This window comes from Chinchilla lanigera, unplaced genomic scaffold (assembly GCF_000276665.1).
Source record: "Chinchilla lanigera isolate Chin_1 unplaced genomic scaffold, ChiLan1.0 scaffold00099, whole genome shotgun sequence".
Lineage (NCBI taxonomy): Eukaryota > Metazoa > Chordata > Mammalia > Rodentia > Chinchillidae > Chinchilla > Chinchilla lanigera.
The window spans coordinates 4,934,534-4,958,259 of record NW_004955500.1 but is presented as its reverse complement, the minus strand read 5'-3'; the positions used below and the strand labels follow the sequence as shown (position 1 = coordinate 4,958,259).

The window sequence follows — 23,726 nt, the reverse complement described above, 5'->3', positions numbered from 1 at the left end:
AAGTTATTAAATATTGTACTTTGTTATGGCAGCCAGGCAGTCTTTGGTGTCCAAATTTTTTTTTTTTTTTTCTGTCTTTTTGAGACAGGGTCTCGCTATGCAGGTCAGGCTGGCCTTGAGCTCACTTTGTTGCCCAGGCTGGCCTGGAACTCACAACAATCCTCCTGCCTCAGCCTCCCGAAATATGTTTTGACAAATATCGCACTATATGATACTTTGTACAGGAGTGAAATGTTTAAAGAGCTATCATTCTAAGTTTTGACATTTACTCTATTTTTAAGGCTTCTATTGATCTCTTTTTTCTCTATAAAATTTTAAATATGTTTTCTCAATTAAGCTCTGTTTAATTCCCTAAGGTGTAACCATGGTTTCCTTACCTAATTTTTCTTCAGCATTTTAAATATTTATTTTAAATACAATACATGTTCCTAAGAGAAAAAAGTAGATGCTTTACTCTCAGTATAATATTTGTGATCTTGGGTGGGGTGCTTTAACCTGAATGTGCCTTAATTTGCTAAGCTGTAAAACGAGGATGATTAGCACAGGTGTGTTTTGAGGATTTACGGACATAACTCAGTTATTTTAGGATAAAGATGAGCAAGTACTTGCAAAGTGTTTTATAAATGTTGCCTGTTGTTATGTCTTTCCTATATATGTAAGCACATTTTTATCTTTCTTTCTTTTTTTTTTTTTTTGGTTTTTCTCCGGTACCGGGAACCGAACTCACGACCTTGCGCTTGCCAGGCAGGCGCTTTTGCCACTGAGCTAAATCCGCAGCCCCACATTTTTATCTTTATTTTTACACAAATGGAGCCACACAGTACAAGCAGTTCTTCTACTGGCTTACATAATACATTTGCATAGCACTCCAGGCCTCTGTTAATGAATAATTTCAATTATATGATATTAATTATAATATCAAAATGAACTGAAACATGAGGTACTTGTCTCCTGCCAGATTCTTTGATGTTTAGAATTTAGCATACATCTACTATTTGTTCAGTTTTGCTATCATGGTCTATATGCCTCTGAATGTTATTGCTTACGAGTTCTTGAGTTATAAGATATATAGTTACAACCTATTGCATTAGCTAGAACTAGTTTTGTTTGTAAATAGCAGAATCAGAAAGAATAGTGATTAAACTGTGGTATTGGTCTTTTATGTAAAAAATCTAGCCAGGCATAGTGGCACACACCTGTAATCCTAGCTACTCAGCAGACTGAAGCAGGAAGATCAAGAGTTCGAGTCCAGATATTTGCATTATACAATTTTCTTTGCATTGAAAAAAAGTTTGCGTCCAGCCTGGGTGAATTAGTGAGACAGTAAACAAACAAACAAACAAACAAACAAATGGCTGGGAAGTAGCTCAGTGGTAGGACGCTTGCCTAACATAGGTTCAACTCCCGGTATCACAAATAAATAAGTAAAATAAAAATCCGTACACTCTATGTAAATGGCGCCCCTTAGAGTTCAGGCTACAACCTGTGAGGTCCAAGGAGAGGGCTTAGGCTCCAGACATCTGTACAATAGGTATCTGGAAAGAGAGTTGAACAGGTAGAGCGGGGAAAAGGTTGGGGGCAGCTACCTTTGTCTGAAAACATACATAACAGAATTTACCACTTTCAATGTCTGTACGTGCACAGTTAGTTCTGTGGCATCAAACACTCACAGTGCTCCACAGCCGTCATCAGCGTCCATCTCCGCAGCCTTTGTCATCCCTCAGGCAGACTGCATACCCACCCAGTACTAACTTTCCACTGTCTGAATTTCACTATCCTTGCTGCTCTGTACAGGTAGACTCATACAGTTGTCTGTCCTATGATTGCTTTATTTCACTGGCACAATGTCGGTGCTCATCCATGTTGCAGCATGCGTCAGACAATAATGTTCCATATGACACATTCCGTGTTTCCGCTCCTTTGTTGATGCGTGCTTTTCTGTTTGATGCATATGTTTTGGTTATTGTGAGTAATGCTGCTATGAACATGGAGGTATAATTATCTGCTCAAGTCTCTGCTTTCAATTCGGCGAGGTATATAGAAATGAAATTAGTAAACCCTATGGTAAATCTATTTTTAACTTGTTTAAAGAATAGCCAAGCTGGGCATGGTGGCGCACGCCTGTAATTCCAGCACTCGGGAGGCTGAGGCAGGAGGATCATTGCCAGTTCAAGGCCAGCCCAGGCTACAAAGTGAGCTCAAGGCCATCCTGAACTGCATAGGGAGACCCTGTATCAAAAAGACAAAAAAAAAAAAAAAAAAAAAATAACCATATTTTCTTCCCTCATAGTACGCTATATATACAATTTTATATTTCAACGTGCAATGCAGGAGGGTTCTGATTTTTCCACGTCCTCACCAACACTTGCTTTCTATGTTTTCTTTGAAAAACAGCCATACTAGTAAGAGTGAAGTGTGGACTTACATCTCCCTAGTGATTACTGATGCTGAGCCCTTTTTCATGTGCTTTTCACTATTTGTGTATCTTCTCTGGAGACATGTCTCCTCAACTCTTTGTTCATTGGGGCTGGGGATTTAGCTTAGCGGCACAGCACCTGCCTGGCAAGCACAAGGTCATGAGTTCGATTCCTGGTACTGGAAGAAAAAAAAAAAGAATACAATCAACCGTTTGTTCATGTTTTAACTGGATTTTTCTGTTGAGTTTTAGGCCTTCATTATATGTTCTAGATATTAATCCCGTATCAGATATATGCTTTGTAATATTTTCTCCCATTCCATAAGTTCCCTTTTTACTTTTTTGATAATATCCTTTGATATACAAAAGATTTTTGTTTTTTGGTTTTTTTTTTTTTGGTCTTTTTGAGACAGGGTCTCGCTATGCAGTTCAGGCTGGCCTTGAGCTCACTTTGCAGTCCAGGCTGGTCTTGTACTTGCAACTGTCCTCTTGCCTCAGCCTCCCGAGTGCTGGGATTACAGGCGTGCACAAACATATCCGGCATTAAGTTTTTGATTTTGATGTAACAAAATTTACTTATTTTTTTCTTTTATTACTTATACTTTTATGTCATATCCAGCTAATCAGTTGCAAATCCAGTATCATGAAGTTTTGCCCCTATTTTTTCTTCTTCTAAGAGCTCTATAGTTTTGTTAGATTATGATTAGGTCTTTGATTCATTTTGCATTAATTTTTATATATGTTATAGGATAAGGGTCCAACTTTCATCATTTGTTTGAAAGACGCCAGTTATCTTTTATAGAAAGGTGCCTGTAAACTGCCACACTGCACTTCTGCTTGTGTTACATTGGCCACAACTCAGTCACAGGGATACACTTAGCTGCAGGAAGGTGAGCAAATGAAGTGTTTGGTGCAAGTTTGTTATGGTTTCTGTCTAGATGTCCCTCCAAAGCCTTATGAGCTCATAGGTGGGGTTTTTTTGGAGCTGGCTGGATTTAGGGGATGTGATACTGGAATTAAGGGTATGTGGTACTAAATTATTCCACTGATTGGAAATAGCATAGTTCTGGGTGGTATCACCCAAAAGACTGGTAGCCTCAGGGGGATGAAAGGGATAGGACGACTGGCTGCTGCTGCTTTGTTTGCTGCCTTCTGCCTGCCACACCAGGGGCTATTTTTCCTCTGCGATGCCTCTCTAACACAACGCCCTGCCTTGGCGCCAGCTGAGTATGGACTGAAACCTCCACAAAATGTGAGCTAAATAAACCTTTCTTCCTTTCATTTTGGGTGTGAAGTATTTTTGTCACAACAGCGAGGATCATAACTAACACAAAGCTACTTTAAAACTTAAAAATTTAAAAATATTTCCTTTTTACCTTTTTTCCTCTCCCTCTTTTCTTTCTCTTCTTTTTCTTTTCATTATCCTGAAGGTGCTGTAAACAGTAGTGTATGTTCAGATATCTGCATTAATTTTGAGAGCAGGACACTGAGGTCTATCCAGGCGATATCTGCTTGAAGACCTAGGATAATATTCTAATAGAAATAAATATAAAATAAATGGCGATGGAGGACGGAATAGTTTTTCAGAGCTGGTGAATATATTCTAGTGATATCGAGCTTGCAACGGAGTCATCCGTAATTCTTTTCTTTCCATTATCTTGCTCAGACACTTCAGTATTTTTAAAGGTTAAAGACGTATCTGCTTCATTTAAGTATCTCAACATCGTTTCTAATATTTTCAATGTGCCTTCTAAACAAACAGCGCTGGGGCTGGGGCTTTAGCTCAGTGGCACAGCGCCTGCCTGGCAAGTGCAAGGTCGTGAGCTCAATTCCCGGTACTGGAAAGAAACCAAAAAAAAAAAACAAACAACAACAACAACAAAAAACAAAACAAACAAACAAAAAAATAAACAAACAGTGCTGGCTGCTATGGAATTTGGCCTTCCTCAGAGAGATTTGTCACATTTAACTTCTACTCTAAAGTTATTGATGTAAGGATGTTTCCAAGCACCAGAATCAGCACGATAGCATTGCGTGGACTATGCAAAACAACTGTAGGTTGGTGCAGTGATACACAATTGTAATCCCAACTACTTGGGAGGCTGAGGCAGGAGGACTGCAAGTGTGAGGCCAGTGTGGCAATTTAGCAAGACCCTGTTTCAGAATAAAATAATAAAATAAAATAAAATTTAAAAATATTTGGGCACTTAGTTCAGTAGTGGGTGCTACCTAGAATGCACAAGGCACTTGGTTCAATCACAGAACCACAGAAAACAGATAATTTTACATTAAAATAATGGCAAATGTTCATCAGCAAGGTAATCATCAAATTTTTCTATTCCAAACCATGGCAGTGGAGTTTTCATGCCATGTATAAAGGAGGAATTTCTGTCAAGCAATTCAGATGATAAAAATACGAAAAACATTTACCATTTACTTGTCTACCAGCCATCAAGTCGTGCAGTTCATTTTTTAAAAAATTAGCGTCTGAGGTTTTATTAATGATTACGCTATACTATTTCATATTTGCGTAAAGCGACACCACTGAGAAACAGATGTACGAAGGAAACGACGAGTAAATGTAGAAGTATTGTTGCTCTTACTTGGGGCAGTGCTGGAGATTTAACCTAGCGCTTCACTAGACTAAGTGAGTGCTGCAGCACTGAGATATGACCTCGGTCTCTAGAAGGCCTATGGTTGTTGCTTGTTCGTTTTGTCTTTGGGATCCTGGGACTTGAACCTAGGGCTTTCACTCTGAGCTATATCTCGTTGTTGTTGTTATTATTATCATTTTCATACTAGTAGTATTTTTAATTTTGAGAGAGGGTCTCACTAAGTCAGTAGGTTGCCTAGGCTGGACTAAAACTTGTGATCCTCCTGCCTCAGCCTCCAAAAGTGCTGGGGTTATAGGCCTGTGCTACCCCACTCAGTTTAGAAGTCCTGTTTATTTTTTAAAAGATGCCTATTTGTCTTAAGATAATAGAGTAGATTTGGGAGTGTCTGGGGAATACAAGTAAAACAGTCAGCCATAGGTTTGTAATTACTGAAGTGATGGGTGTTGGAAGTTTACTATGTTATTCTTTTTACTTTTGTGTATGTTTGAAAATGTCCATAATAAAAAGTTTAAAGCAGATAAAGAAGGACTGTTCTGTTAACACAAACTTTTACCTAGTTAGATTTTTCTATCAGAAAAATAGAAAAAAAGACGTAAGAGCAAAGTAACATATGTACCTTCGTAGCCAAAATCTCTTGAAAGGGACAGGTATTGTTTGTGATGTTAACCACCCTGAAAGAAATTATACTTGAATGCCCAGTGGCGTTACTGTCAAGGCGGTAAATCCCGTGACAGCGTGTGCCAGCTTAATGTTGAACAATGGACAAGAACTCTCACACTGAGGACAGCCACGGGCAGAGGCCTGTGAGTAATTCCTCCTGATGAACAGGAATCAGGGGGAGAAATTACACCTACTGCCTAGGATCAACCCTCCCAGCCTGCCCTCTGCGCTCGTGGATTTGCTTCTTCCTGTTCAGAGTAAACTCTGACATCTGAGCTGCTGATCACACTGATTACTTCTTCGCTGAGATTTCACTGCGTCAGTTATCCCTCTTTCAGTCCATTAGTCCCGCCCTCAAGAGCATGCAAATGTGTTCACAGCTCCCATAACTTCCCCTCTCCCTCCACGAAGATGGTTCTAGCTGTCTTTTTTCCCTCCCCTTCTTAAACAGTTACTTTAAAGTGATAGTATTATCTCCTGTTTTCCAGTTTTCTTTATCTTCAGTAATTAGACTTCTGTACCACCATATTCCTAAAACTGCAGTGGTTAAAAAACAAGCTGGGAATGGTGGTGCATGCCTGTAATTCCAGTACTAGGGAGGCTGAGGCAGGAGGACTGCCTCGAGTTTGAGACAAGTCTGGGCTACATAATGAGTTTAAGGCCAGCCTGAGCTATGTAACAAGACCCTATCTCCACTGCAGTTTCCTCTACACTGACCCTTCTCAGCTCGAAGCAGCCAGATGGAAACTACCTTTCTTCTCCCCTAACCACAGTTAGGGAATACTATAGACAGTTAAATTAGGTAGAAATATAGTAGGCAGTCAGACCGGCCCTCGAGGAAGTCAGTGCAAAAGATAAGAATCCACCAGGATTGTGGCTGAAGGTGCATCTGAAGATTAAAGTCACAATGGCTAGTTTTACCTACTTCCCTAGGGGATGACCTGAAGTTTGGGATTATTGGTATCACCCTTGAAAGATTTCCCATTATCTCATTAAGGGTAGAGCATTCTCTCCCACCTCCTAAGACTAGGACTAAGATTAAGACTGCTAAGATCAAATACAAGGTCGAGACTATAGATTATCAACCAAGGTTAATGATGTCAACTCATGCATCCTTGCTACCACCAGATCAGTATTACCTAAGAGACTATACTTGCAATCTTATTGGTTGACCATAATTTTGACCCACATTGTACCCACTTCATGATTTTGCTCTATAAAATTTCCTTTGAGAGGTGGACTCATTGGCAACCCGTTTGGGACCCCTCCTGTCTCTCAGGCGCTATTCCTACTCCCCATTCCTAGTCCCCAAAACATTTTCCTACTCTTAAAAAACAAAGAAAGAAAAGAAAAAAGAAACCACTAATTGCCTAATTAATAAATCTAATGACCAGTTTGAAGTCTTTGCCTTAATCTCTCTGTTCTTAAATAGTTGTAAAGCAGGTACAGTTTTATGTGCATTGTAAATATGAGTTATTTAATTCTATAACAAGCCAGCCAGATAGGTATGATTATTAGTCTTTCCGTTTTGCAGACAACAAAACACAAACAGACACACACACACACACACACACACACACACACACACAGAATTGACTTGCTCGGGATCACCATTCTTCACACATCATCTACTTCTATAGCCCATTAATGCTTGCATTTGTTTGGTGGATTACCTTCAGAGATGACGCTGTCACGGTAGAATAACGCTATCCTCAGCTTCTGCCAAAGATGACTATGTCCCAATGCCCAGATCCTGTGAAGGTGTTAGGCTACACAGTAAAGGGAAACAGGTTATAATCGCTGGTAAGGAGAGTATCCAGGTGAGCCCATGTGAGCCCAGGTAAGCCACAGTGTTCGTAAGTGTGGAAAACGGGGCAGAAGGGAAGGTCTGCGGAGGCAACGTGAAGACAGAACACAAGGTCGGAGCGATTGCTGTGAGCCAGCTGTCGGAGGCTGTGCCAGCTGAGGGAGCGGGCCAGGCCACAGCTGAGGACTGCAGGCGGTTTCTAGGTGTCGCGCAAGCGGAGGAAACCAGCTCCCCTAGAGGCTCTGGAAAGGAATGTCGCTGCGCTAACACCTGTGCTTTAGACAAGTAGGGTACACTCCGGACTTCTTTTTTCTTTTTTCCAAGGTCATGTGAGCTTTATTGTGTTGTGACACTGGGAGCAAATTCAGTAGTGCTCAACCCCTGAGCTGCATCCCCGCCCCACCCCCCTTTGGAGACGGCATCTCCCTAAATTGCCCAAGTAATCTTGAAGTCCCGCTTCAGCCCTCCAAGCAGCTGGGATCGCAGGTGTGGGCCACCATTCCCGAAAACGTACTTGTCCTCAGGAAGCTGAGGCAGGAGCACGATGAAGCCAAGGCCAGCCTGGACAACACAGCAAGTTCAAGCCCAGCGTGGACTGCGGAGTGCGACCTTCCATCTCAGAGGAAGCACCAGAAGGCTCTGTTTCCAGTGTGTTCTCCTGCTCACAGATGAAGCTTGAACCGCCTTTCACTGTAGTCTCTTCCTCTTCCAGCTTCAGACGTTTTTCTGAGGCTGGAGCTTCAATTTCACCTTCATTTTCATGTAGAAAGCTGCGGATCATGTTGGGTCTGTAGGAGAAATCATTATCTTCCATCTGTAGCCGTTTCCCTCCTGTGCTTTCTTCTCCCGCCTCCTTCTCATCAGGAGCGTTCTGGTCATCTGAGTTTCTTCGTGGTGTGGCATTTATATCTCAGCGCTGTCTTATTGTTGCCTTCTGTATCCACCTGTTCAGCATTTTCTTCAAATATAACACAGGTCCCACGAGTATCTTCATACTTCCCAGGGAAGACGTAGCTGTGCGTCTGCAGCATGAGTCTCTCAGTGTTGATCCCCAAAATCTTGCAATTGTTCTCACATTTTCAGAGAATGTCTGAATCAATAGTTCCTGACAGCTCCACCGGAATGAACTGCTCTGCCTCCTCCTCCTCCTCCTCTTCCTCCTCCTTTTCTTCCTCCCCCTGGGCTTCGGTTCCTACAGTACTACAATAGATCTGTGTTGCTTTAAACCACAAAGGTTTTGGTAATTTTTTTATAACACTCATAGAAAACTCACACATAACTCTGTTCTGGTAATCTTCATTTGACCCCAAAAAGGTTGGCGTCCCATTGTATTTATGTCTTTGGGGCAACTTTGCCTGTGCTCATGGTCTTAACCACTGTCTAAACCATGTCTCCCAAATCCCTAGTTCTGACTCATACAAAATCCTGAACGTGGGATGTGTGCTATACCCAATAGCCTGAAACACTGCTTCAGTGCCCAACAGGCAACTCAGACTTACCTTACCACCTTCTCCTTTGGCACTGAATACCAAACAAGACCCACATCAAAGTCAGTGTTAGGTTCAATGTTACCTGATGAGGAAATTTGATTAGTTTCTCATCCAATTCAGTTTGCGACCAGAATTGTAGAAAGAATTAAGTTCGTTAACCGAGACATTACCATATACAGAACCCAGCAAAAAAATGTATACACACCTCAGGAAAAGAAAGATAGTCGATGTTTTTTCAACAGATAGTGTTACCCTAGTATGGGGGACCCTAGAGGATGCTGTATTGCACAGAAAACCCACTATACCGCTGGCGTGAGAGAAGAAATTGAAAATGCATGTGTATCAACCTCAATGACCAAGGTTACCCAAGCAGCAGTTTGGCGCACTAATAATGAATATCTGGAAGCTCATGGCCACACTCTGAGCATCTCTTGTAATTGTAGAGGCCAAAGGTAACTTGTATCAATCTCACAACATCTCAATAAATTTAGTATCAAAATATTTATGTAAGCTTTTCTTCTAAAGTGTACATACAGTTTTGGTGGACTCTGCATACGGTGGTACCTCGGTGTCTTAGTTACTTTTCTTGGTGCTGAGACCAAATACTGACACCCGATGTTAAAGGAGGAAAGGTTTGTTTAGCTCACAGTTTGTAGAAACTTCAGTCCATAATCGGCTGGCTTCAAGGCAAGGTGGCTCACGGCAGAGGGGCAACAGTTCATGGTAGTGAGAGACACCAAAAGCAACAAGAGAGAGACAAGGTTCTTTCCGTCCCTTATATTGTATGCAGGCTGCTTACCATGGGGCAGGTGTAGCACTCACATCCTTAAGCCAGCATTGGACCATGAATCAATCACAAACTCTAGATTCAACCACCTCCAAAACGCTCCCCTCCATGACTGCATGAGGCTTTAGGGGGACATCTAGATACAAACCATAACACTTGGCTGTTTCCATGATACAAGTATAGCTATACATATATGATTATTCAGTGTTTCTCTTCCCTGTCCTCTCAAACCCTGCAGAAGAGAAGTCCTACTGATTGTACCTCTGTGCTATCTCTCTGTACCATTTCCTTCTCTCTATCCCACCACCAGGCCTCTCCTCCATTACTTGCCCAGTTGGTTATCACTACTCCCCTGGATTTTAATGGCAGCCTTCTGACTGTTGACGTTTTGCTTAACTTAAGCCCTGTCACTCACTCCGCCCTGACTTCCCCCTGTGGCCCCCAGAGGTACTTCTCAAAACACCAATCTTCCCACACTACTTCACTCCTCAAAAGTCTCCCGTGATACTCGTTCCCCCAAACACAAAACAAGGCAAAGAAAAGATCTGGCCCCAGCCCAGCTCTCCAACATGGCTTCTTGACAAGCTGTGCTATTTAATGCCTTGTGCCTCTGCAGTACTATTCTCGTTGTTTGGAACAGTCCTCACATTTTCTAGCTGCTGTCATTGCAAGCATTACCTCACCCGTGAAGCCTTCCTTGCTCTTCCCAAGTAGAGTTAAACACATTTGCTTTTGTCTTCCTGTACATCTCCATCATTTCCTGTACATCTCCATCCTGTACTTTTTACTGTTGTATTTATTTGTCTGTCTTCCCCAGTAAACTTCGAGCTCTTTATGAATAAGAAGCATATTTTACTCACCTCTGTATTCCTAGCATCTAGCATAAAACTTATACATATGAGGCACACATTAATTGAATACAAGAAAGTTTTCTTTAGAGTCAGAGGGAAGCAGAGGGGCTCACACAAAAGTTGTGTTTATTGGAGGTTATAAGAAAATCCTGTGGAACCAGAAAATGCTGTGAACTTCTTTTGTAATCCTTTGGTTATAGACCAGTAGTCAACTAATTTGAAAAAATAAGTCAGCACTCCTTGACTGATTAGTCTAGTCAAGGGCTAGTCCAGGGTCTAGTGTACAATCTATGGCTAAGAAAGATGTGTTAAAGAAACTGTTAGGGCTGGGCATGGTGGCGCATGCCTGTAATTCCAGCACTGGGGAGGCTGAGGCAGGAGGGTCGTTGTGAGTTTGAGACCAGCCTGGGCTACAAAGTGAGCTCAAGGCCAGTCTGAACTGCAGAGTGAGACCCTGTCTCAAAAAGACAAAAAAAAGAAAGAACCATTAGATATACAAAGGTATGAAGGAAGAGAGTACATGATGAGTGGAGGTAGATTAATTGGGAAGGAAGAGTAGACTGTAGACATTATTGCAAGGAGCAACGTCACAAGTATAGACATAGAAGTACAGACACAGCAGGTGAGAGAAACAAAAGCAGCGGATGGTATAAAGGGTGATGTGCAGGTAATGAGACATTGAGGTAAAGACAAGAAGATGTGCAAATAGACAAGCCTGGCAGGCAAGGGCGTGAAGGGTATAGCTCTCCTGGACCAGGAGGTATGGGTAAGAATGGAAAAAACAGATGTGTGGAAGATGAAGGACGGATCTTCTAGAGAAGTTAGTTAGTGACTCCATGAACAGAGAAAAAAGAGCGAAGAGTGATTCCAAGATTTTACGCCTCAGAGACATGACCAAATGAAGCAAGCCCGGAATAGGGAGCTGGCTTTGCAATGAAATGCAAGCATTTGGTCTTCTCAATAGCTTTATAAGATCAAGACAGAGTTAGGAGGGGTCATGACCATCTTAGAAGTCAGATTAACAGATTTTCCTATAAACCCTGCACTTGTTTAGTGTAATCTATAAAGATTAGCATAGTTGAATATAGAGAACTTGTAAAACAGATAAGGAAAAAATTATCCATAATTCAATAATAAAAGTGTATCCTTTGGATAAGTTTTGACCTATAAACTTGTGTTAGTATACATACTATTGTTTTTTAATTAGAAATATCATTTCTTTACTGACAATCTTCTTTGATGTTTTAAAAAACTTAGTGTAAATAGTGCACATATAATATTCCCAGTGTTCTAAAAGTATTCCAGTGGCACAGACTGATGTATTTTTACACAGGCTCTTTCCTTGTAATCCTTCTCTGCAGTACCGTTTTCCCTCGTCTCAAGGAATCACTCTCAGAAGGTTGATGTATTCATTTATAGAACATTTTCAGTGCATGATTCCTTTCATGCACATTTTGTATTTATAAATGTTTGTTAGCTATTCAGATGTATAGCTGTGTATGTTGTGTATATTGATCTCATATATGCTCATACAAGTAAACACTCATGTACAACATAATTATAATTGCCTCTGAATAGTCCTTATTATGAGTGTGTCATAACATATTTACTAGTTAATTGCTGAACATCTAGGTTGCTTTTATTTTTGCATTTAAAAATTATGCAACAGAGAATATCTTCTTCTTAATTCTGTCCTTAGTGGGAGTTTTTCTCTTTCATTGTTAAATATATTTGTTTAGATAAATATTCTTTGTCATGATGGAGTAGGTTTCTTCTATCCCTAGTTTACTGAGATTTTTTTTTTGGTGGGGAGGCTCTTTTTCGAGACAAGGTCTCGCTATGCAGTTCAGGCTGACCTTGATCTCACTTTGTAGCCCAGGCTGGCCTCGAACTTGCAGCGATCCTCCTGCCTCAGGAACTTGTAGTGATCCTCCTGCCTCAGCCTCCTGAGTGCTGGGATTACAGGCGTGCGCCACCACACCTGGCTTACTGAGATTTTAAAATTATGAATAGTTGCCAATTCTGGAAAGTGCTTTTTTGGTTTCTATTACTGTTTGACCTGGGAGAGTGATAAATCATATGTTAATAGGTAATCCTCATTGCATGCCTGAATTAGCCTTTCTTGGTAAATTAACCTCTTAATAATTAACTATTGAGCTTTGTTTATTTATATTTTATTTAAGATTTCAGATTTATAGTCATTTGTTGATATTTTTAACTTGACCAGGAACTGGCTTCTAGATGTTTAAAGGATGTGTCATTGCAAATATCAGAAAATAGACACACACCCGGCAGCCTAGGAATCTGGGATGTCTTCCACATAGCTCTTGTAATAAGTAACTTCTGCAGTTCTTATTAAAAATAGGAAAGAGGGTTTCCAGCCCCTCCTGTGCTGGAAAGATCCTGCTTCTTCTCAGGGCTCGAATTTGGAGAACAGGGCTAGAGAGTGCCTGGTCAGCAGGTCAGTACCCCTCCATCCAATTCCCAAGCGCCAGACTCATTCAGAGGAAGCAGTTGCTCTCTCTTATCTTTCTATAAGGTTGGTCAGCTGGGAGCCCTCTCAGCTACTTTTTGAAGAAAAACAGTAAATAATCAGATTAGAATTAAATAACATTAGAATTCATTTGGATATCTTGTGTCTTAGGTAGAGTTTAGATAGAAAACTTAAGAAGACTTTTATTACCAGCTAGATTTTAAAAGCTTAATTTAAAAAAAAAAATTTTTTTTTTTTTTTTCTGGTACCGGGAATTGAACTCACAACCTCGCGCTTGCCAGGCAGGTGCTGTGCCACTGAGTTAAATCCCCAGCCCTTAAAAGCTTAATTAAGGTAAAAATACATTCGTTTTAATAAATTACAATGTGCATGAGAAATAGTGCTATTTTGAGAAAGGGGTAGAGCTGAAAGAGTAAAGTACTTGTCCAGAATAGAAGGGGTCCTGGGTTTGATGCCCAGCACCACTAAAACCATTTTGGTGTTGTTTTGCCTTTTTAAGGGTAATTTTTATCCTCTCCCTAGGACTGGTACAGCCTGAGAAGAGTTACTTAAGGAAACTACTGTTTTCAATTAGCTAGAAAAAGCCCATTCTGTGGCTAAAAGAAAAGATCTCTTAAAGGAGATGGAGGTGGGATAGGTTCGTTTTGTGACATCCTTTTGAAGCATTCTAATACCTCTTCTCCCCGTTGGAACCCTGGAAAGTGGTATCCTTCATTTCTCTCCCCCTAAATGTACTCATGGCATTCCTTCCTATTAATTCATCTTTCCAGTGGAGTTTGTTGTGAGAAGTAAATGAATTATATGTGTAAAATATTTGGGCTATGCCTGGCACATAGTAAGCCTTTAATAAATGTTAGCTATTTATTACACTTAAAACTTCTGGCACGACTTCCAGTGATCCTGGCTTTCTGACATTTTTGTTCTTGTGAAATCCCCTCTGATTTTTATGTGGGTTGGACTAAATGGCTGATTGTAGTGATAAACTATGGCAAAAGTGATGGGCTGTCACTTCTGTGAGTATGATACAATAGATAGTGACTTCCAATTTTGTTTGTTTGATTTTGGTACCGGGAATTGAACTCACGACCTTACACTTGCCAGGCAGGCGCTGTGCCGCTGAGCTATATCCCCAGCCCTGCCCCCATTTTGTTAAAATCTCTTTTTCCGTTCTAGCTTGCATACTTTTCAAGCTTCTGTGGTGGAGAGAACCACAGGACAAAGAACTAACGGTGATTTCTTCCCAACATCCCATAAGGAACTACATTTTATCAACACCCACACAAGCAAGCTTAGAAGTGGTGCTTCCTCAGTCAAACCTTGAAATGACTTCAGCTCCAGGGGACACTTTTTCTGTGGTGTGTAAAGACCCCTAAAGCGGAGGACCCAGCTAAACTTGGCCCCAATTCCTGGGCCACAGAAACTGATGCCTTTGTTTCAGTCCACTAAGTTTGGGGGTAGTTTGTTATGCAACAGTAAATAATAGCACAATTTCTATTATCATTCTTATTTGTTTGTTTATTTTGTTTTTCTTCTGGTACCAGGAATCGAACCCACGACCTTACGCTTGCCAGGCAGGTGCTTTGCTGCTAAGCTAAATCCCCAGCCCCTCTATTATCATTATTAGCATCGAGTTATGGCTGTAGACTCTGGAGCCAGACAGCCTGAGTTTGAATCTCCACCACGTACTAGCTATTTGACTCTATGTAAATTATGGGTGCTCCTGCATTTACAATGAAGTTAAGACCCAATGAACCACTGTAAGTTGGAGATACTGTGGGTCAAAAATGCATTTAATATGCCCTACAAAACATCACAACTGAACAACACGGCCTACTGTACAGCATCTACTGTTTGCCCTCGTGACCACTGCAACTCAGAGTCTAGAGTGCTCACCATTACACCGTGGAACCCACCTCAACGTCACTCCCCGGCATCGTGAGAGAAGAGCGTATATAATAGCGCTAGCTCAGGGAAAATTCAAAATTTCCACTTGAGTTTCTAAGGAATGCACATGTTTTTCATACTGTCATAAAGTTGAACGATCGTAAGTTGGATCATCGTAAGTCAGGGCCCATCTGCACTTTCCCCATCTGTAACAGGAGGGTGATACCAGTTGTGAAGCATAAATTAATAAATATAAAACCTCTGCGCATGACAAGTTCGCTGTTCCTTGGTTGCCTCTTTTATGGAGAGGGAGCCAGTTCACAGACCTTGCTACAGCAGCCATGAGCTCTGGTTTCTTGTTTGTCTTTTGCCAACCAAGAATGCTTTCTAGTTTCAGTTTATACGTACATTTCGCCCTGGGCTGAAGTAAGAGGCAGAAAGAGTAATAGTTTCTACATTGTTGCGTGATGGGAAATGGGAAATCCTTTCAGGGAAATTTTCTTCAAGATAAGGAATTGCTTTAGTTCTTTAAAAGGGAAGTGAAATTTCGTGCTACCTGTCCTCTACCCTCAAACCCCGCCTAACACTTCCAGAAATTGCCGTGGACAGGGGAGTGAACCCTTAATTTACACTCACAGTTCTTATGCGGCACGTTTAGAGCAGGGCTACGATTAAACACTGAGTCCAACCGAAGCCGGAGAAGTAATTCGGTTCTAGTAGTCCAGCCAAGAGCTGGCAGAGGCAAGGTCGAAAGAATAAGTTGAGTGGGTAAGAAATATAATTCAGCACATTGAAGACGGGTCAAAGGAAAGCTTGAGAACAAAGAGCTCATGTTTTGAGGCAGAGATTGAGTGTCAAACACCTCAAAAGAACAAAAATGATACATCACATTTGTATAGCATTCAGACTTTACTAAATTCAGACTTTACTTTTCACCCAGTACTTTACTAGATGCTTACAACAACTAGGTAAAGCAATGCTAACTAGGGGAAGCAATGCTTTGCTCATTTGACATGAAGCAGTGGAAAATCAGAAGGGTTAAATTACTTACCTGAAGTCACACAGCCACTAAGTAGGGGATAATCCAAAACTTCTCTCTTTTTTTTTTTTTTGGTACCAGGAATTGAACTCACAACCTCATGCTTGCCAGGCAGGCACTGTGCTGCTGAGCTACATCCCCAGCCCAAAATTACTTTCGGATCATTATGATAGGACATTTGGTTTGCTGTAGCTGTTGGCTTATATTTTTCAGTTTCAGTGTCATTCAGAAGAGAATTATTTAGGAGCTAATATTTCTGACGGGGCTGGGGATTTAGCTCAGCGGCACAGCACCTGCCTGGCAAGCGCAAGGTTATCAGTTCAATTCCTGGTACGGGAAAAAAAAAACAAAAAAAATATTCCCGGCTAGGAATGAACCCACCATGAACAGAACATAACAGGCACCTTTATTTTTTTATTTTTTTTGTACCAGGAATGGAAGTCAGGACCTTGCGCTTGCCAGGCAGGCACTTATGCCACTGAGCTATGTCCCCAGCCCAGACACCTTGTAAGTTAACTTGCAGTTTGAATTTCAAATTCCAAATAGGGTTACTGTATTCCAGTTAAAAAATTTGTTTCTCTCCAGATCCCTTTGGGCAGCTATTTTGTGACATTTTCCCAGGCTCCCTGAAATCTTTTGATAAAAATTGAATGAGAAAATGTTAAGTTACAAGGACATTCAAAATAATGATTCCCTATTAAAAATCGTCCTGTGTTACCTAAGACATTTTTACAGTATGTTTTTGGAACGATTTCAGTACACAAAAATTATTTTGGTATAATGAGAAAAATGGCCCTGTAATGTTTTAAAACTTATAGCCCCCATATAATATTGTAATATTAAGATTTTCATCTAGCCTTAAATTTATCCTTTGGAAGAAAATAGCATATGCTAGCATTATTTTTCTTTGCTAACTACTAAGTATACATAATCTCTTTTGCTGTTTTTGTGAGAGTGTATGTCTGGTGCTAGGATCTCACCAAATATTAGGGCCTCACACCTGCTAACCACGCATGTTACCATCGATCTGCACCCATAGCCCTTGTAGCGGATTGATAACTGGCGGTCAACTCATAACCCCAGCTGAACTGACTGAGCCTGGTGCTGGGTGTGGGAGGCCCACCTGGAGATTGTTGCCAGCGGCATAAGAGGCAGAACTAGAGAAGGAAGAGAAGGCTGTTGGGAGCGGAGAAGGGCTCTGGGACAGGTAGAAGCTGTAAGGAGCTGTTGGTTCTGTTGGAGGAGCTCGTCACGCTGGCTTTCCTGATGAACTTGGCTGTTTTCATCCTCCGAGGAGCTCAGGGCCTTGTTGGCACTGAGAATAGCTTCAGTTCACTTTGGGGGAGCTCTAGTCCTCACTTTGAGCATTGCTTACTGGCTCTGGAGGGAAAGATGGTGCCCTGCCAGTCTCCTGGAGAAGCTTGCTGCGTTGGCTTCCCTGATGGGAACTCAGCCATCTTGATCATGGGAGGAGCTGGGGACCTCACTGTCACTGAGGATGGCTGAGGTACCTTTCAGGGGAGCTCTGGTTCTCACTTTGAGCGTTGCTTCCGGCCTCTAGTGCAGATAGCCTCAGCCTGCTAGCACAGATCCTTCATCCCGCTGGGACAGACTTTCTAGATTCTACTACTGACCTTTGGGCCTTCCCAGCACAGATTCTTGAAACAGACCTGCATGAGATATTGTTATGGGCTCTGGGCCTCCAGTTGGACTCGTGGGAGGCACTGTTATGGGCTCTAGGACTTCAGCTGGATCATGCAGGACATTACCATGGGATCCAGGCCCTCTCCTGGATTCTTGAATCCTACTTTTTTTTTGTTTTTTTTGGTGGTACTGGGAATCAAACTCATGAACTCGGCTGGATTCCTTGGTGTTAGTGTGTGGACAGATTTCCTGCACTCTCTTGTATATCATTCTTTCGGAGACTATTACAAATAATCTTAAAAATATGTGTCCTGTATCATATTGTTCCTCTTGCAAAAATAGCCCCCAACCCATAAAAGCCCTGTATCAATAATCTTTGAATTCTTGTCTTCCTTGCCGTTTGAACAAAGCCTGGGCTCTCTGTCGTGGGCACTGCTGGGTGCCCTAGCCCACTGCCCGCGGCCGGGACGCCTGGAGGGGCCTGGACTCCCGCAGGCTGCCTGGAACACACTGAGCGTGCAAGGCTACAGCGGCCACCGCCGCCATTGGTGCTGCTGTGAGCTGAATCCCTGGTCAAGAAAAGGACATAGTCCTGTCCCAGATTAGGGTTTCTTCCGCCCATTGTAACACACCCTTGATGTAACCAGTTTTAAGTTTCAGAAGTTTTGTCCCTTCAAGTATCCCGTCCCTCGGTGTTGCTCGCTGGGGCTTCCTGCGTTGAGGACCACTCTGTGGAACAGCCTCAAGGTTGCAGGCTTTTCTGTGCCGGACACTGTGTCAGATTCTCCGCAGACGTAGAACCTCAGTAGGGGAGACCATACGTAAACACATTCATCCGCCCCGCGGTCATAAGCTGCTCACGGAGCTTGTATTCTACGGGAGACATCTAGTAAACCAGATAGGGAAGGTAAACTTACATGGTGGGAAGTGCTGAGGATTTAAGAAGTTAGAGAGGGATTTTTAAAGGGGAACTTACGTTGAAAATTTGGGCAGGTAGTCTGGGAAGGTCTCACTGAGATGGTGAATTCTGAGTGAAGAACTGAGGGAAAAGGCTAAGCAATAAGATGGAAGTGATATATGGTGAGAATTTGTTGAAAGTACTTTAGAAACACATGATTTGATGCCAGTCAGCACTCAAATAAATTTGTATACCAGCCGTGCTGAAAGCACTTTGTATGGATTAATTCATTTGATTTGATTTTTTAAAAGGGTAGAATTATATTTTATTGTCATTTATAATCAGATGGCAGTTGGGTATACTGTTTCCAAACTTCATATTTTTTGTAAATAAAAAAATTAAAAGTTTTAAACAGCTGACAGAAGGTTATGTTCTTTAGAAAACACAATTAGATTAATTCATTAATGGTGGCTTCAAGGTTTTTCTTTCCTTTTTCTTTTTTGTCTTTTTCAGACAAGGTCTTGCTATGCAGTTCAGGCTGGCCTTGAGCTCACTTTGTAGCCCAGGCCGGTCTTGCAATGACCTTCCTGCCTCAGCCTCCCAGTGCTGGGATTACAGGGGTGCGCCACTACGCCCGGCTAGCTTTTCCTTATTAGCGCCAGAGAACTCACTCAGCTTCTCACCCTTTTGAAAAACTGTAAGATCGGCGTGCATTTGACTTCACATCCGGCAGCGACGTCCTGACCGGCAGCGACGTCCACTTCAAGGGACAACACGTGGGAATATTTTTCAGACAGGGAGTGAAAGAAAGGCTTGATCATTTTGCAAGGTCCCCACCAAGAGGCTGAGAAATCAACTACTATCAGTTTATCTCCTGCACCAGCCAAGGCTTGCTGACAGGCCTCTGTGTTTGAATCTGCCGCACCACTCTGGCTGCTGGGGGCCTGACGAGCTACCGAAGCCAGCGACGGACGCGGATGGAAGGCTCAGGACGTAGCTCGGAATTCATTTGATGTGAGTTTGCGATTGGGAAGGAGATGACGAAAGGATGCACAGGGGCGATGGAATCAAGTTGTCCCCAAGCAGTGACTGTAAGTGTTGCCAGGTGCTGGGACATAGTAAGAGAAATAGAGACAGACGAGAAACACGTGCCGTGTGCAGAGACAAAGATCTCCTTGGTGTGGCCGGGCACTGTGTCCCGGAGGCAAAGCCATTATAACTGTGCTTTGCTAATTCGTAAGGGAAAAATCTGTCTTACTGAAGATAATATAGCATAAAAGAATGGGGAGAGAAAGTTTATATTAGAAGGATCTTTTTAAGGTCTAGTGCTAGCCAGGCGTGGTGGTGCATGCCTATAATCCCAGCACTCGAGAGGCTGAGGCAGGAGGATCTTTGTCAGTATGAGACTAGCCTGGGCTACAAAGTGAGCTCAAGATTAGCCTGAACTGCGTAGTTAGACCCTGTCTCAAAAAGACAGAAAAAAGAAATCTAGGCTTTGCCGGAGACAGGGAGAAAAACATTTCTACCCCACCCTTGCTGGTTTACCTGAAATTACTCTGGGATTTAAGGAATGAAATAGTACAAAGACGTAGCCTCATTCCCATCACCCTTTTTTCTAGTGAGGCAGAGGTGATTGGCCCAAATCATTTCAGCGGCAACCTGTTCACCAACTTCGGAGGCGCCGCCTGTATACAAAAACTTCCCTGCTGTCTTATTTTTGTGCCTGCGTCAGATTGATTTCCAGTGACTTTTTAAAACTGCCTTGCAGATTTTCTCATAATTTTTTTTCCAGACTAACATTAGAATGTCTCGTGCTTCTTGATGAGTACTACACTAAGGAAATTTGCCCTATCTGCATGCTTCTTTAAAAATTCTCAGTGTAAAAGACAATGACAACTGAAATATCTTCATGCCATTACATTAGCAAGAAAATTAACTTCAAAATGACACTGTCACAATTTTTATTACAAATGTCAATGAATGGAAAGAGACTTTGCTCATGAGATTCTGAGGTGGTTAAAGGACAACAGATTGTTCTTCTGAAGTTGTCTATAGAGCTGCCTAATCCTTTGCAGTATCTTAATTTAACAAGAACACTTAACTGTGGGGGAAAAAAAAGGATTTTTCTTCTGGATGTTCTTATTTTTTAAAAATATGAATGCCTGGGAGACTTTATTCAAGTCACACAGTTTATTGGCTATAGAACAAAAGGCACGATCAATGGCATAAGTAGGTGACTTTTTTGGAATGAAAATGAGGAATTTGACCTTATGTCTCAGTTTATAAATATGCTAATAACCATTAACTTGCTCAGCTTTATGGGTTTTTGTTCCAGCAGCTCTTTAAGAACTTAGAAATGGCAACCGGCCAGGTGATTTTGTGTCTCTTAAAGTAGGGCGCAGTTGTAATATTTGGGTAATAAGAAAACAACAGGACAAGCAGAGGCGGGAGGAGGTAAGGAGAAAGCTTTCAGGATTCGTCCTTGTCTACATTTTTTTTAAATTAAAGCCAAAGATATACCGTCACCATGATTTGTGCATTGTGCTCAGTTCTAATCGTACAAATTATTAAAAAATTTTAAAAGATTACAATGTTAGCCTTGTGCTATTATAAACAGCAATGGCGCCAACATTGCATATACATAAATTAGAGGATAATCAGAGCAACTGTGTTATTAAGTCAGAAGAAAAAAATCTATGCCAAACAAGCCATAATTTGACATCGAAATGACTAGCGTGTAACCCACAGGGTTCCTCGCTCGTTTCCCTCCTCCTCACCCTCTTCTTTCCTCGCCACGTCCCTGTAGCTATTTTCCATCTTACCCTACCTCTCACTCCTGTGATGAGTTGCAGAGCTATATTTTCAAGGACTGCATCCTCTAGGTCGGGAAAGATGAAAGGCAACGTGTCCACAAATACTTTCCTCTATTTTTCCCACCTCCCAGTTTTTGGAAGTGGCCCCACAACTCCTCCTGATGCTCAAGCTGGAAACTTACGAATAATACTGACTGAAAACCCCTCTCCATCATTTCTGTGTCCTATTACACCTGACACTTCCACCTCTTAGTAGTCTCTGGATTTCCTGCGCCTCTATTTTTACCGTCCCTGCCCTCATCCAGCCCTCATCGTTTCTCACACAAATTCTACCCGGTGTCTATATTCTTGTCCTTCCGACCTGTAAGCTATGCTTTGGCCAGAGTGACCTTTCTAAAATGCAAATATGATCGTGTCATCCTCACACCTGTCCCAAAGCTTGTCATCACTTATGAGGCAAAGCTATGAAACGTTCTAGTCCTGGCCTCACGGTTGCTGGTCTGTAGCACCCTGTGTTTGGCAACTATGGTGCATGGCTCCCGATCCCTTGAATGATCCTCTGTCTTTACATACCCTCTTCTGCAATGCTTTTCCTCTATCCTTCATTCAGAAAACTGCTGGGCATCCTTTGAGACTCATCCCTAGAATGGCTTCCTTTAATAAGCTTCTTTGCATTCCACAAGCAGTTCAGTATGTTCTCTCTGTCCTTCCAAAGTGTTCAATAAGAATTTCTAACATACTAAATAGCTCACATGGCTATAAATATTAGTTTATGTTTCTTTCTCTAAAATTTGACTCTGAGGCTGGGGATAGAGCTCAGTGGCACAAGCCCCTGCCTGGCAAGCATGAGGTCGTGAGTTCGATTCCCAGTACCAAAAAAATAAATAAATAAAATAAAATAAAATAAAATTGGACTCTGCAAGGCTAAAACAGCGCTCTGCTTGTTTTGGTATAACCAGTGCCTAGGATAGAGCTAATAAACTTATGGAGTCACACTAATACATCAAGCACTACGGGAGGCGCTGGTTACAAAGATAACTAATAAACAAAGCTTAGCACTCGGCATATTCACCTATTCACCCGTGTACGTAGGAACTCGTTCTCTCATCCACCCACTGGCACTTCCTGAGTGCCTGCTCGGTGCCAACTCTGTTTTCTAACATGGACACAATAGCATGACGTCGGTTTCTGTGAAGCTTGTGATGGACGAGAGGTAGACTCCAGGAATGGGAGCACATGAATTACAGACTCTGAGGACTCCGTGAAGGACAAGAATAGCGTATCGCAAGACAGAAAGAGGTGGAGGGAAACCTCCTTAGCTTGACTGGACAGGAAATGCCACTGTAAAGAAGGGGCAAAGCAGGAGACAGGAGACCGTAAGTGTTTAGCAGGTAGATGAATGAAATAAAGCAAAGTTGTAAGTGATTCTTCTCAAGACGGTGCATTTCTTTGTCTCTAGCACGTCAGAGGGAAGCAGACTCCGGCGGTGGAATATTCATAGCTGGTGAGGTTTCTGAAAGAGGGTGTCTTGGGGCTCCCTCCCTGGGGGCTTGAGTCAGTGAGCACAGTAGGTCCAGAGATCTTCCCCAGAAGCCTTTTCAGCCAGATAACTTTACTAAGAACTGAGGCTACTAGCTGTACACCTGTTGGACTTTTTACTTTATCACCCCCGCCCTTTATTTTTTCTTGTCTTATTAAAGTCACACTGTAAATAGCTTGGCTGCTTGGCTCTCTGTGATAATTTCTTGTTGCTACAGTTGGTGTTTTTTTTTTATTTATGGTGTGACTATTTTTTCTGCACTTACCCCACTACCTATAAACTCTTCTGTTTTCACCTTTCTTTATTTCACTCTAAGTTGTTATAGATATATGTTAACTATTATTTCTATTTTATATTCATGAAATTTTATTATTAACTATCTGATTTTTATTTCTACTTTTTTGTTTTTGGTGCTTGTGTTTTAACTTTTGTAGCTGTGGCTCCTACTCATATTTTATGTTCCACTTATTTTTTGACTCCATTACTGCATGTTCTTGATTCTAGTAATTTGTGTTGAGTTTTTAATTTAGCTTAATTTTTATTTTATTTGTTTTGTATTTCATTCCTCTTGGTTTTTAACCTAAACTTTCTGAATATAAAGAAATATTTGTTCATTAATAAAATTTGTCAGCTATATAAAAGTATAAAGGAGAAAGTAAAAATTACTTGTAATTTCACCATCTTTTTTTTTTTTTTTTTGGTTTTTCTCCAGTACCGGGAACCAAACTCACGACCTTGCACTTGCCAGGCAGGCGCTTTTGCCGCTGAGCTAAATCCCCAGCCCCAAG

The 23,726-nt window shown here is 41.7% G+C and overlaps 1 long non-coding RNA gene and 1 pseudogene across 8 annotated transcripts in view; one reads left to right on the top strand and one right to left on the bottom strand.

The window, feature by feature from the left end:
* The window catches only part of LOC102010070, a 164,803-nt gene that overhangs the window by 36,652 nt on the left and 104,425 nt on the right, over positions 1-23,726 (top strand). The window contains exon 4 of one of the 8 annotated variants that reach the window (XR_001231481.1): positions 14,294-16,052. The exons of the other annotated variants lie outside the window; for them this stretch is intronic. This is a non-coding gene — a long non-coding RNA (uncharacterized LOC102010070). Of the gene's footprint in view, positions 1-14,293; positions 16,053-23,726 lie in introns of those variants that run through there. 8 annotated transcript variants of the gene reach the window in all.
* Positions 6,352-9,200, bottom strand: LOC102010284 (annotated as a pseudogene).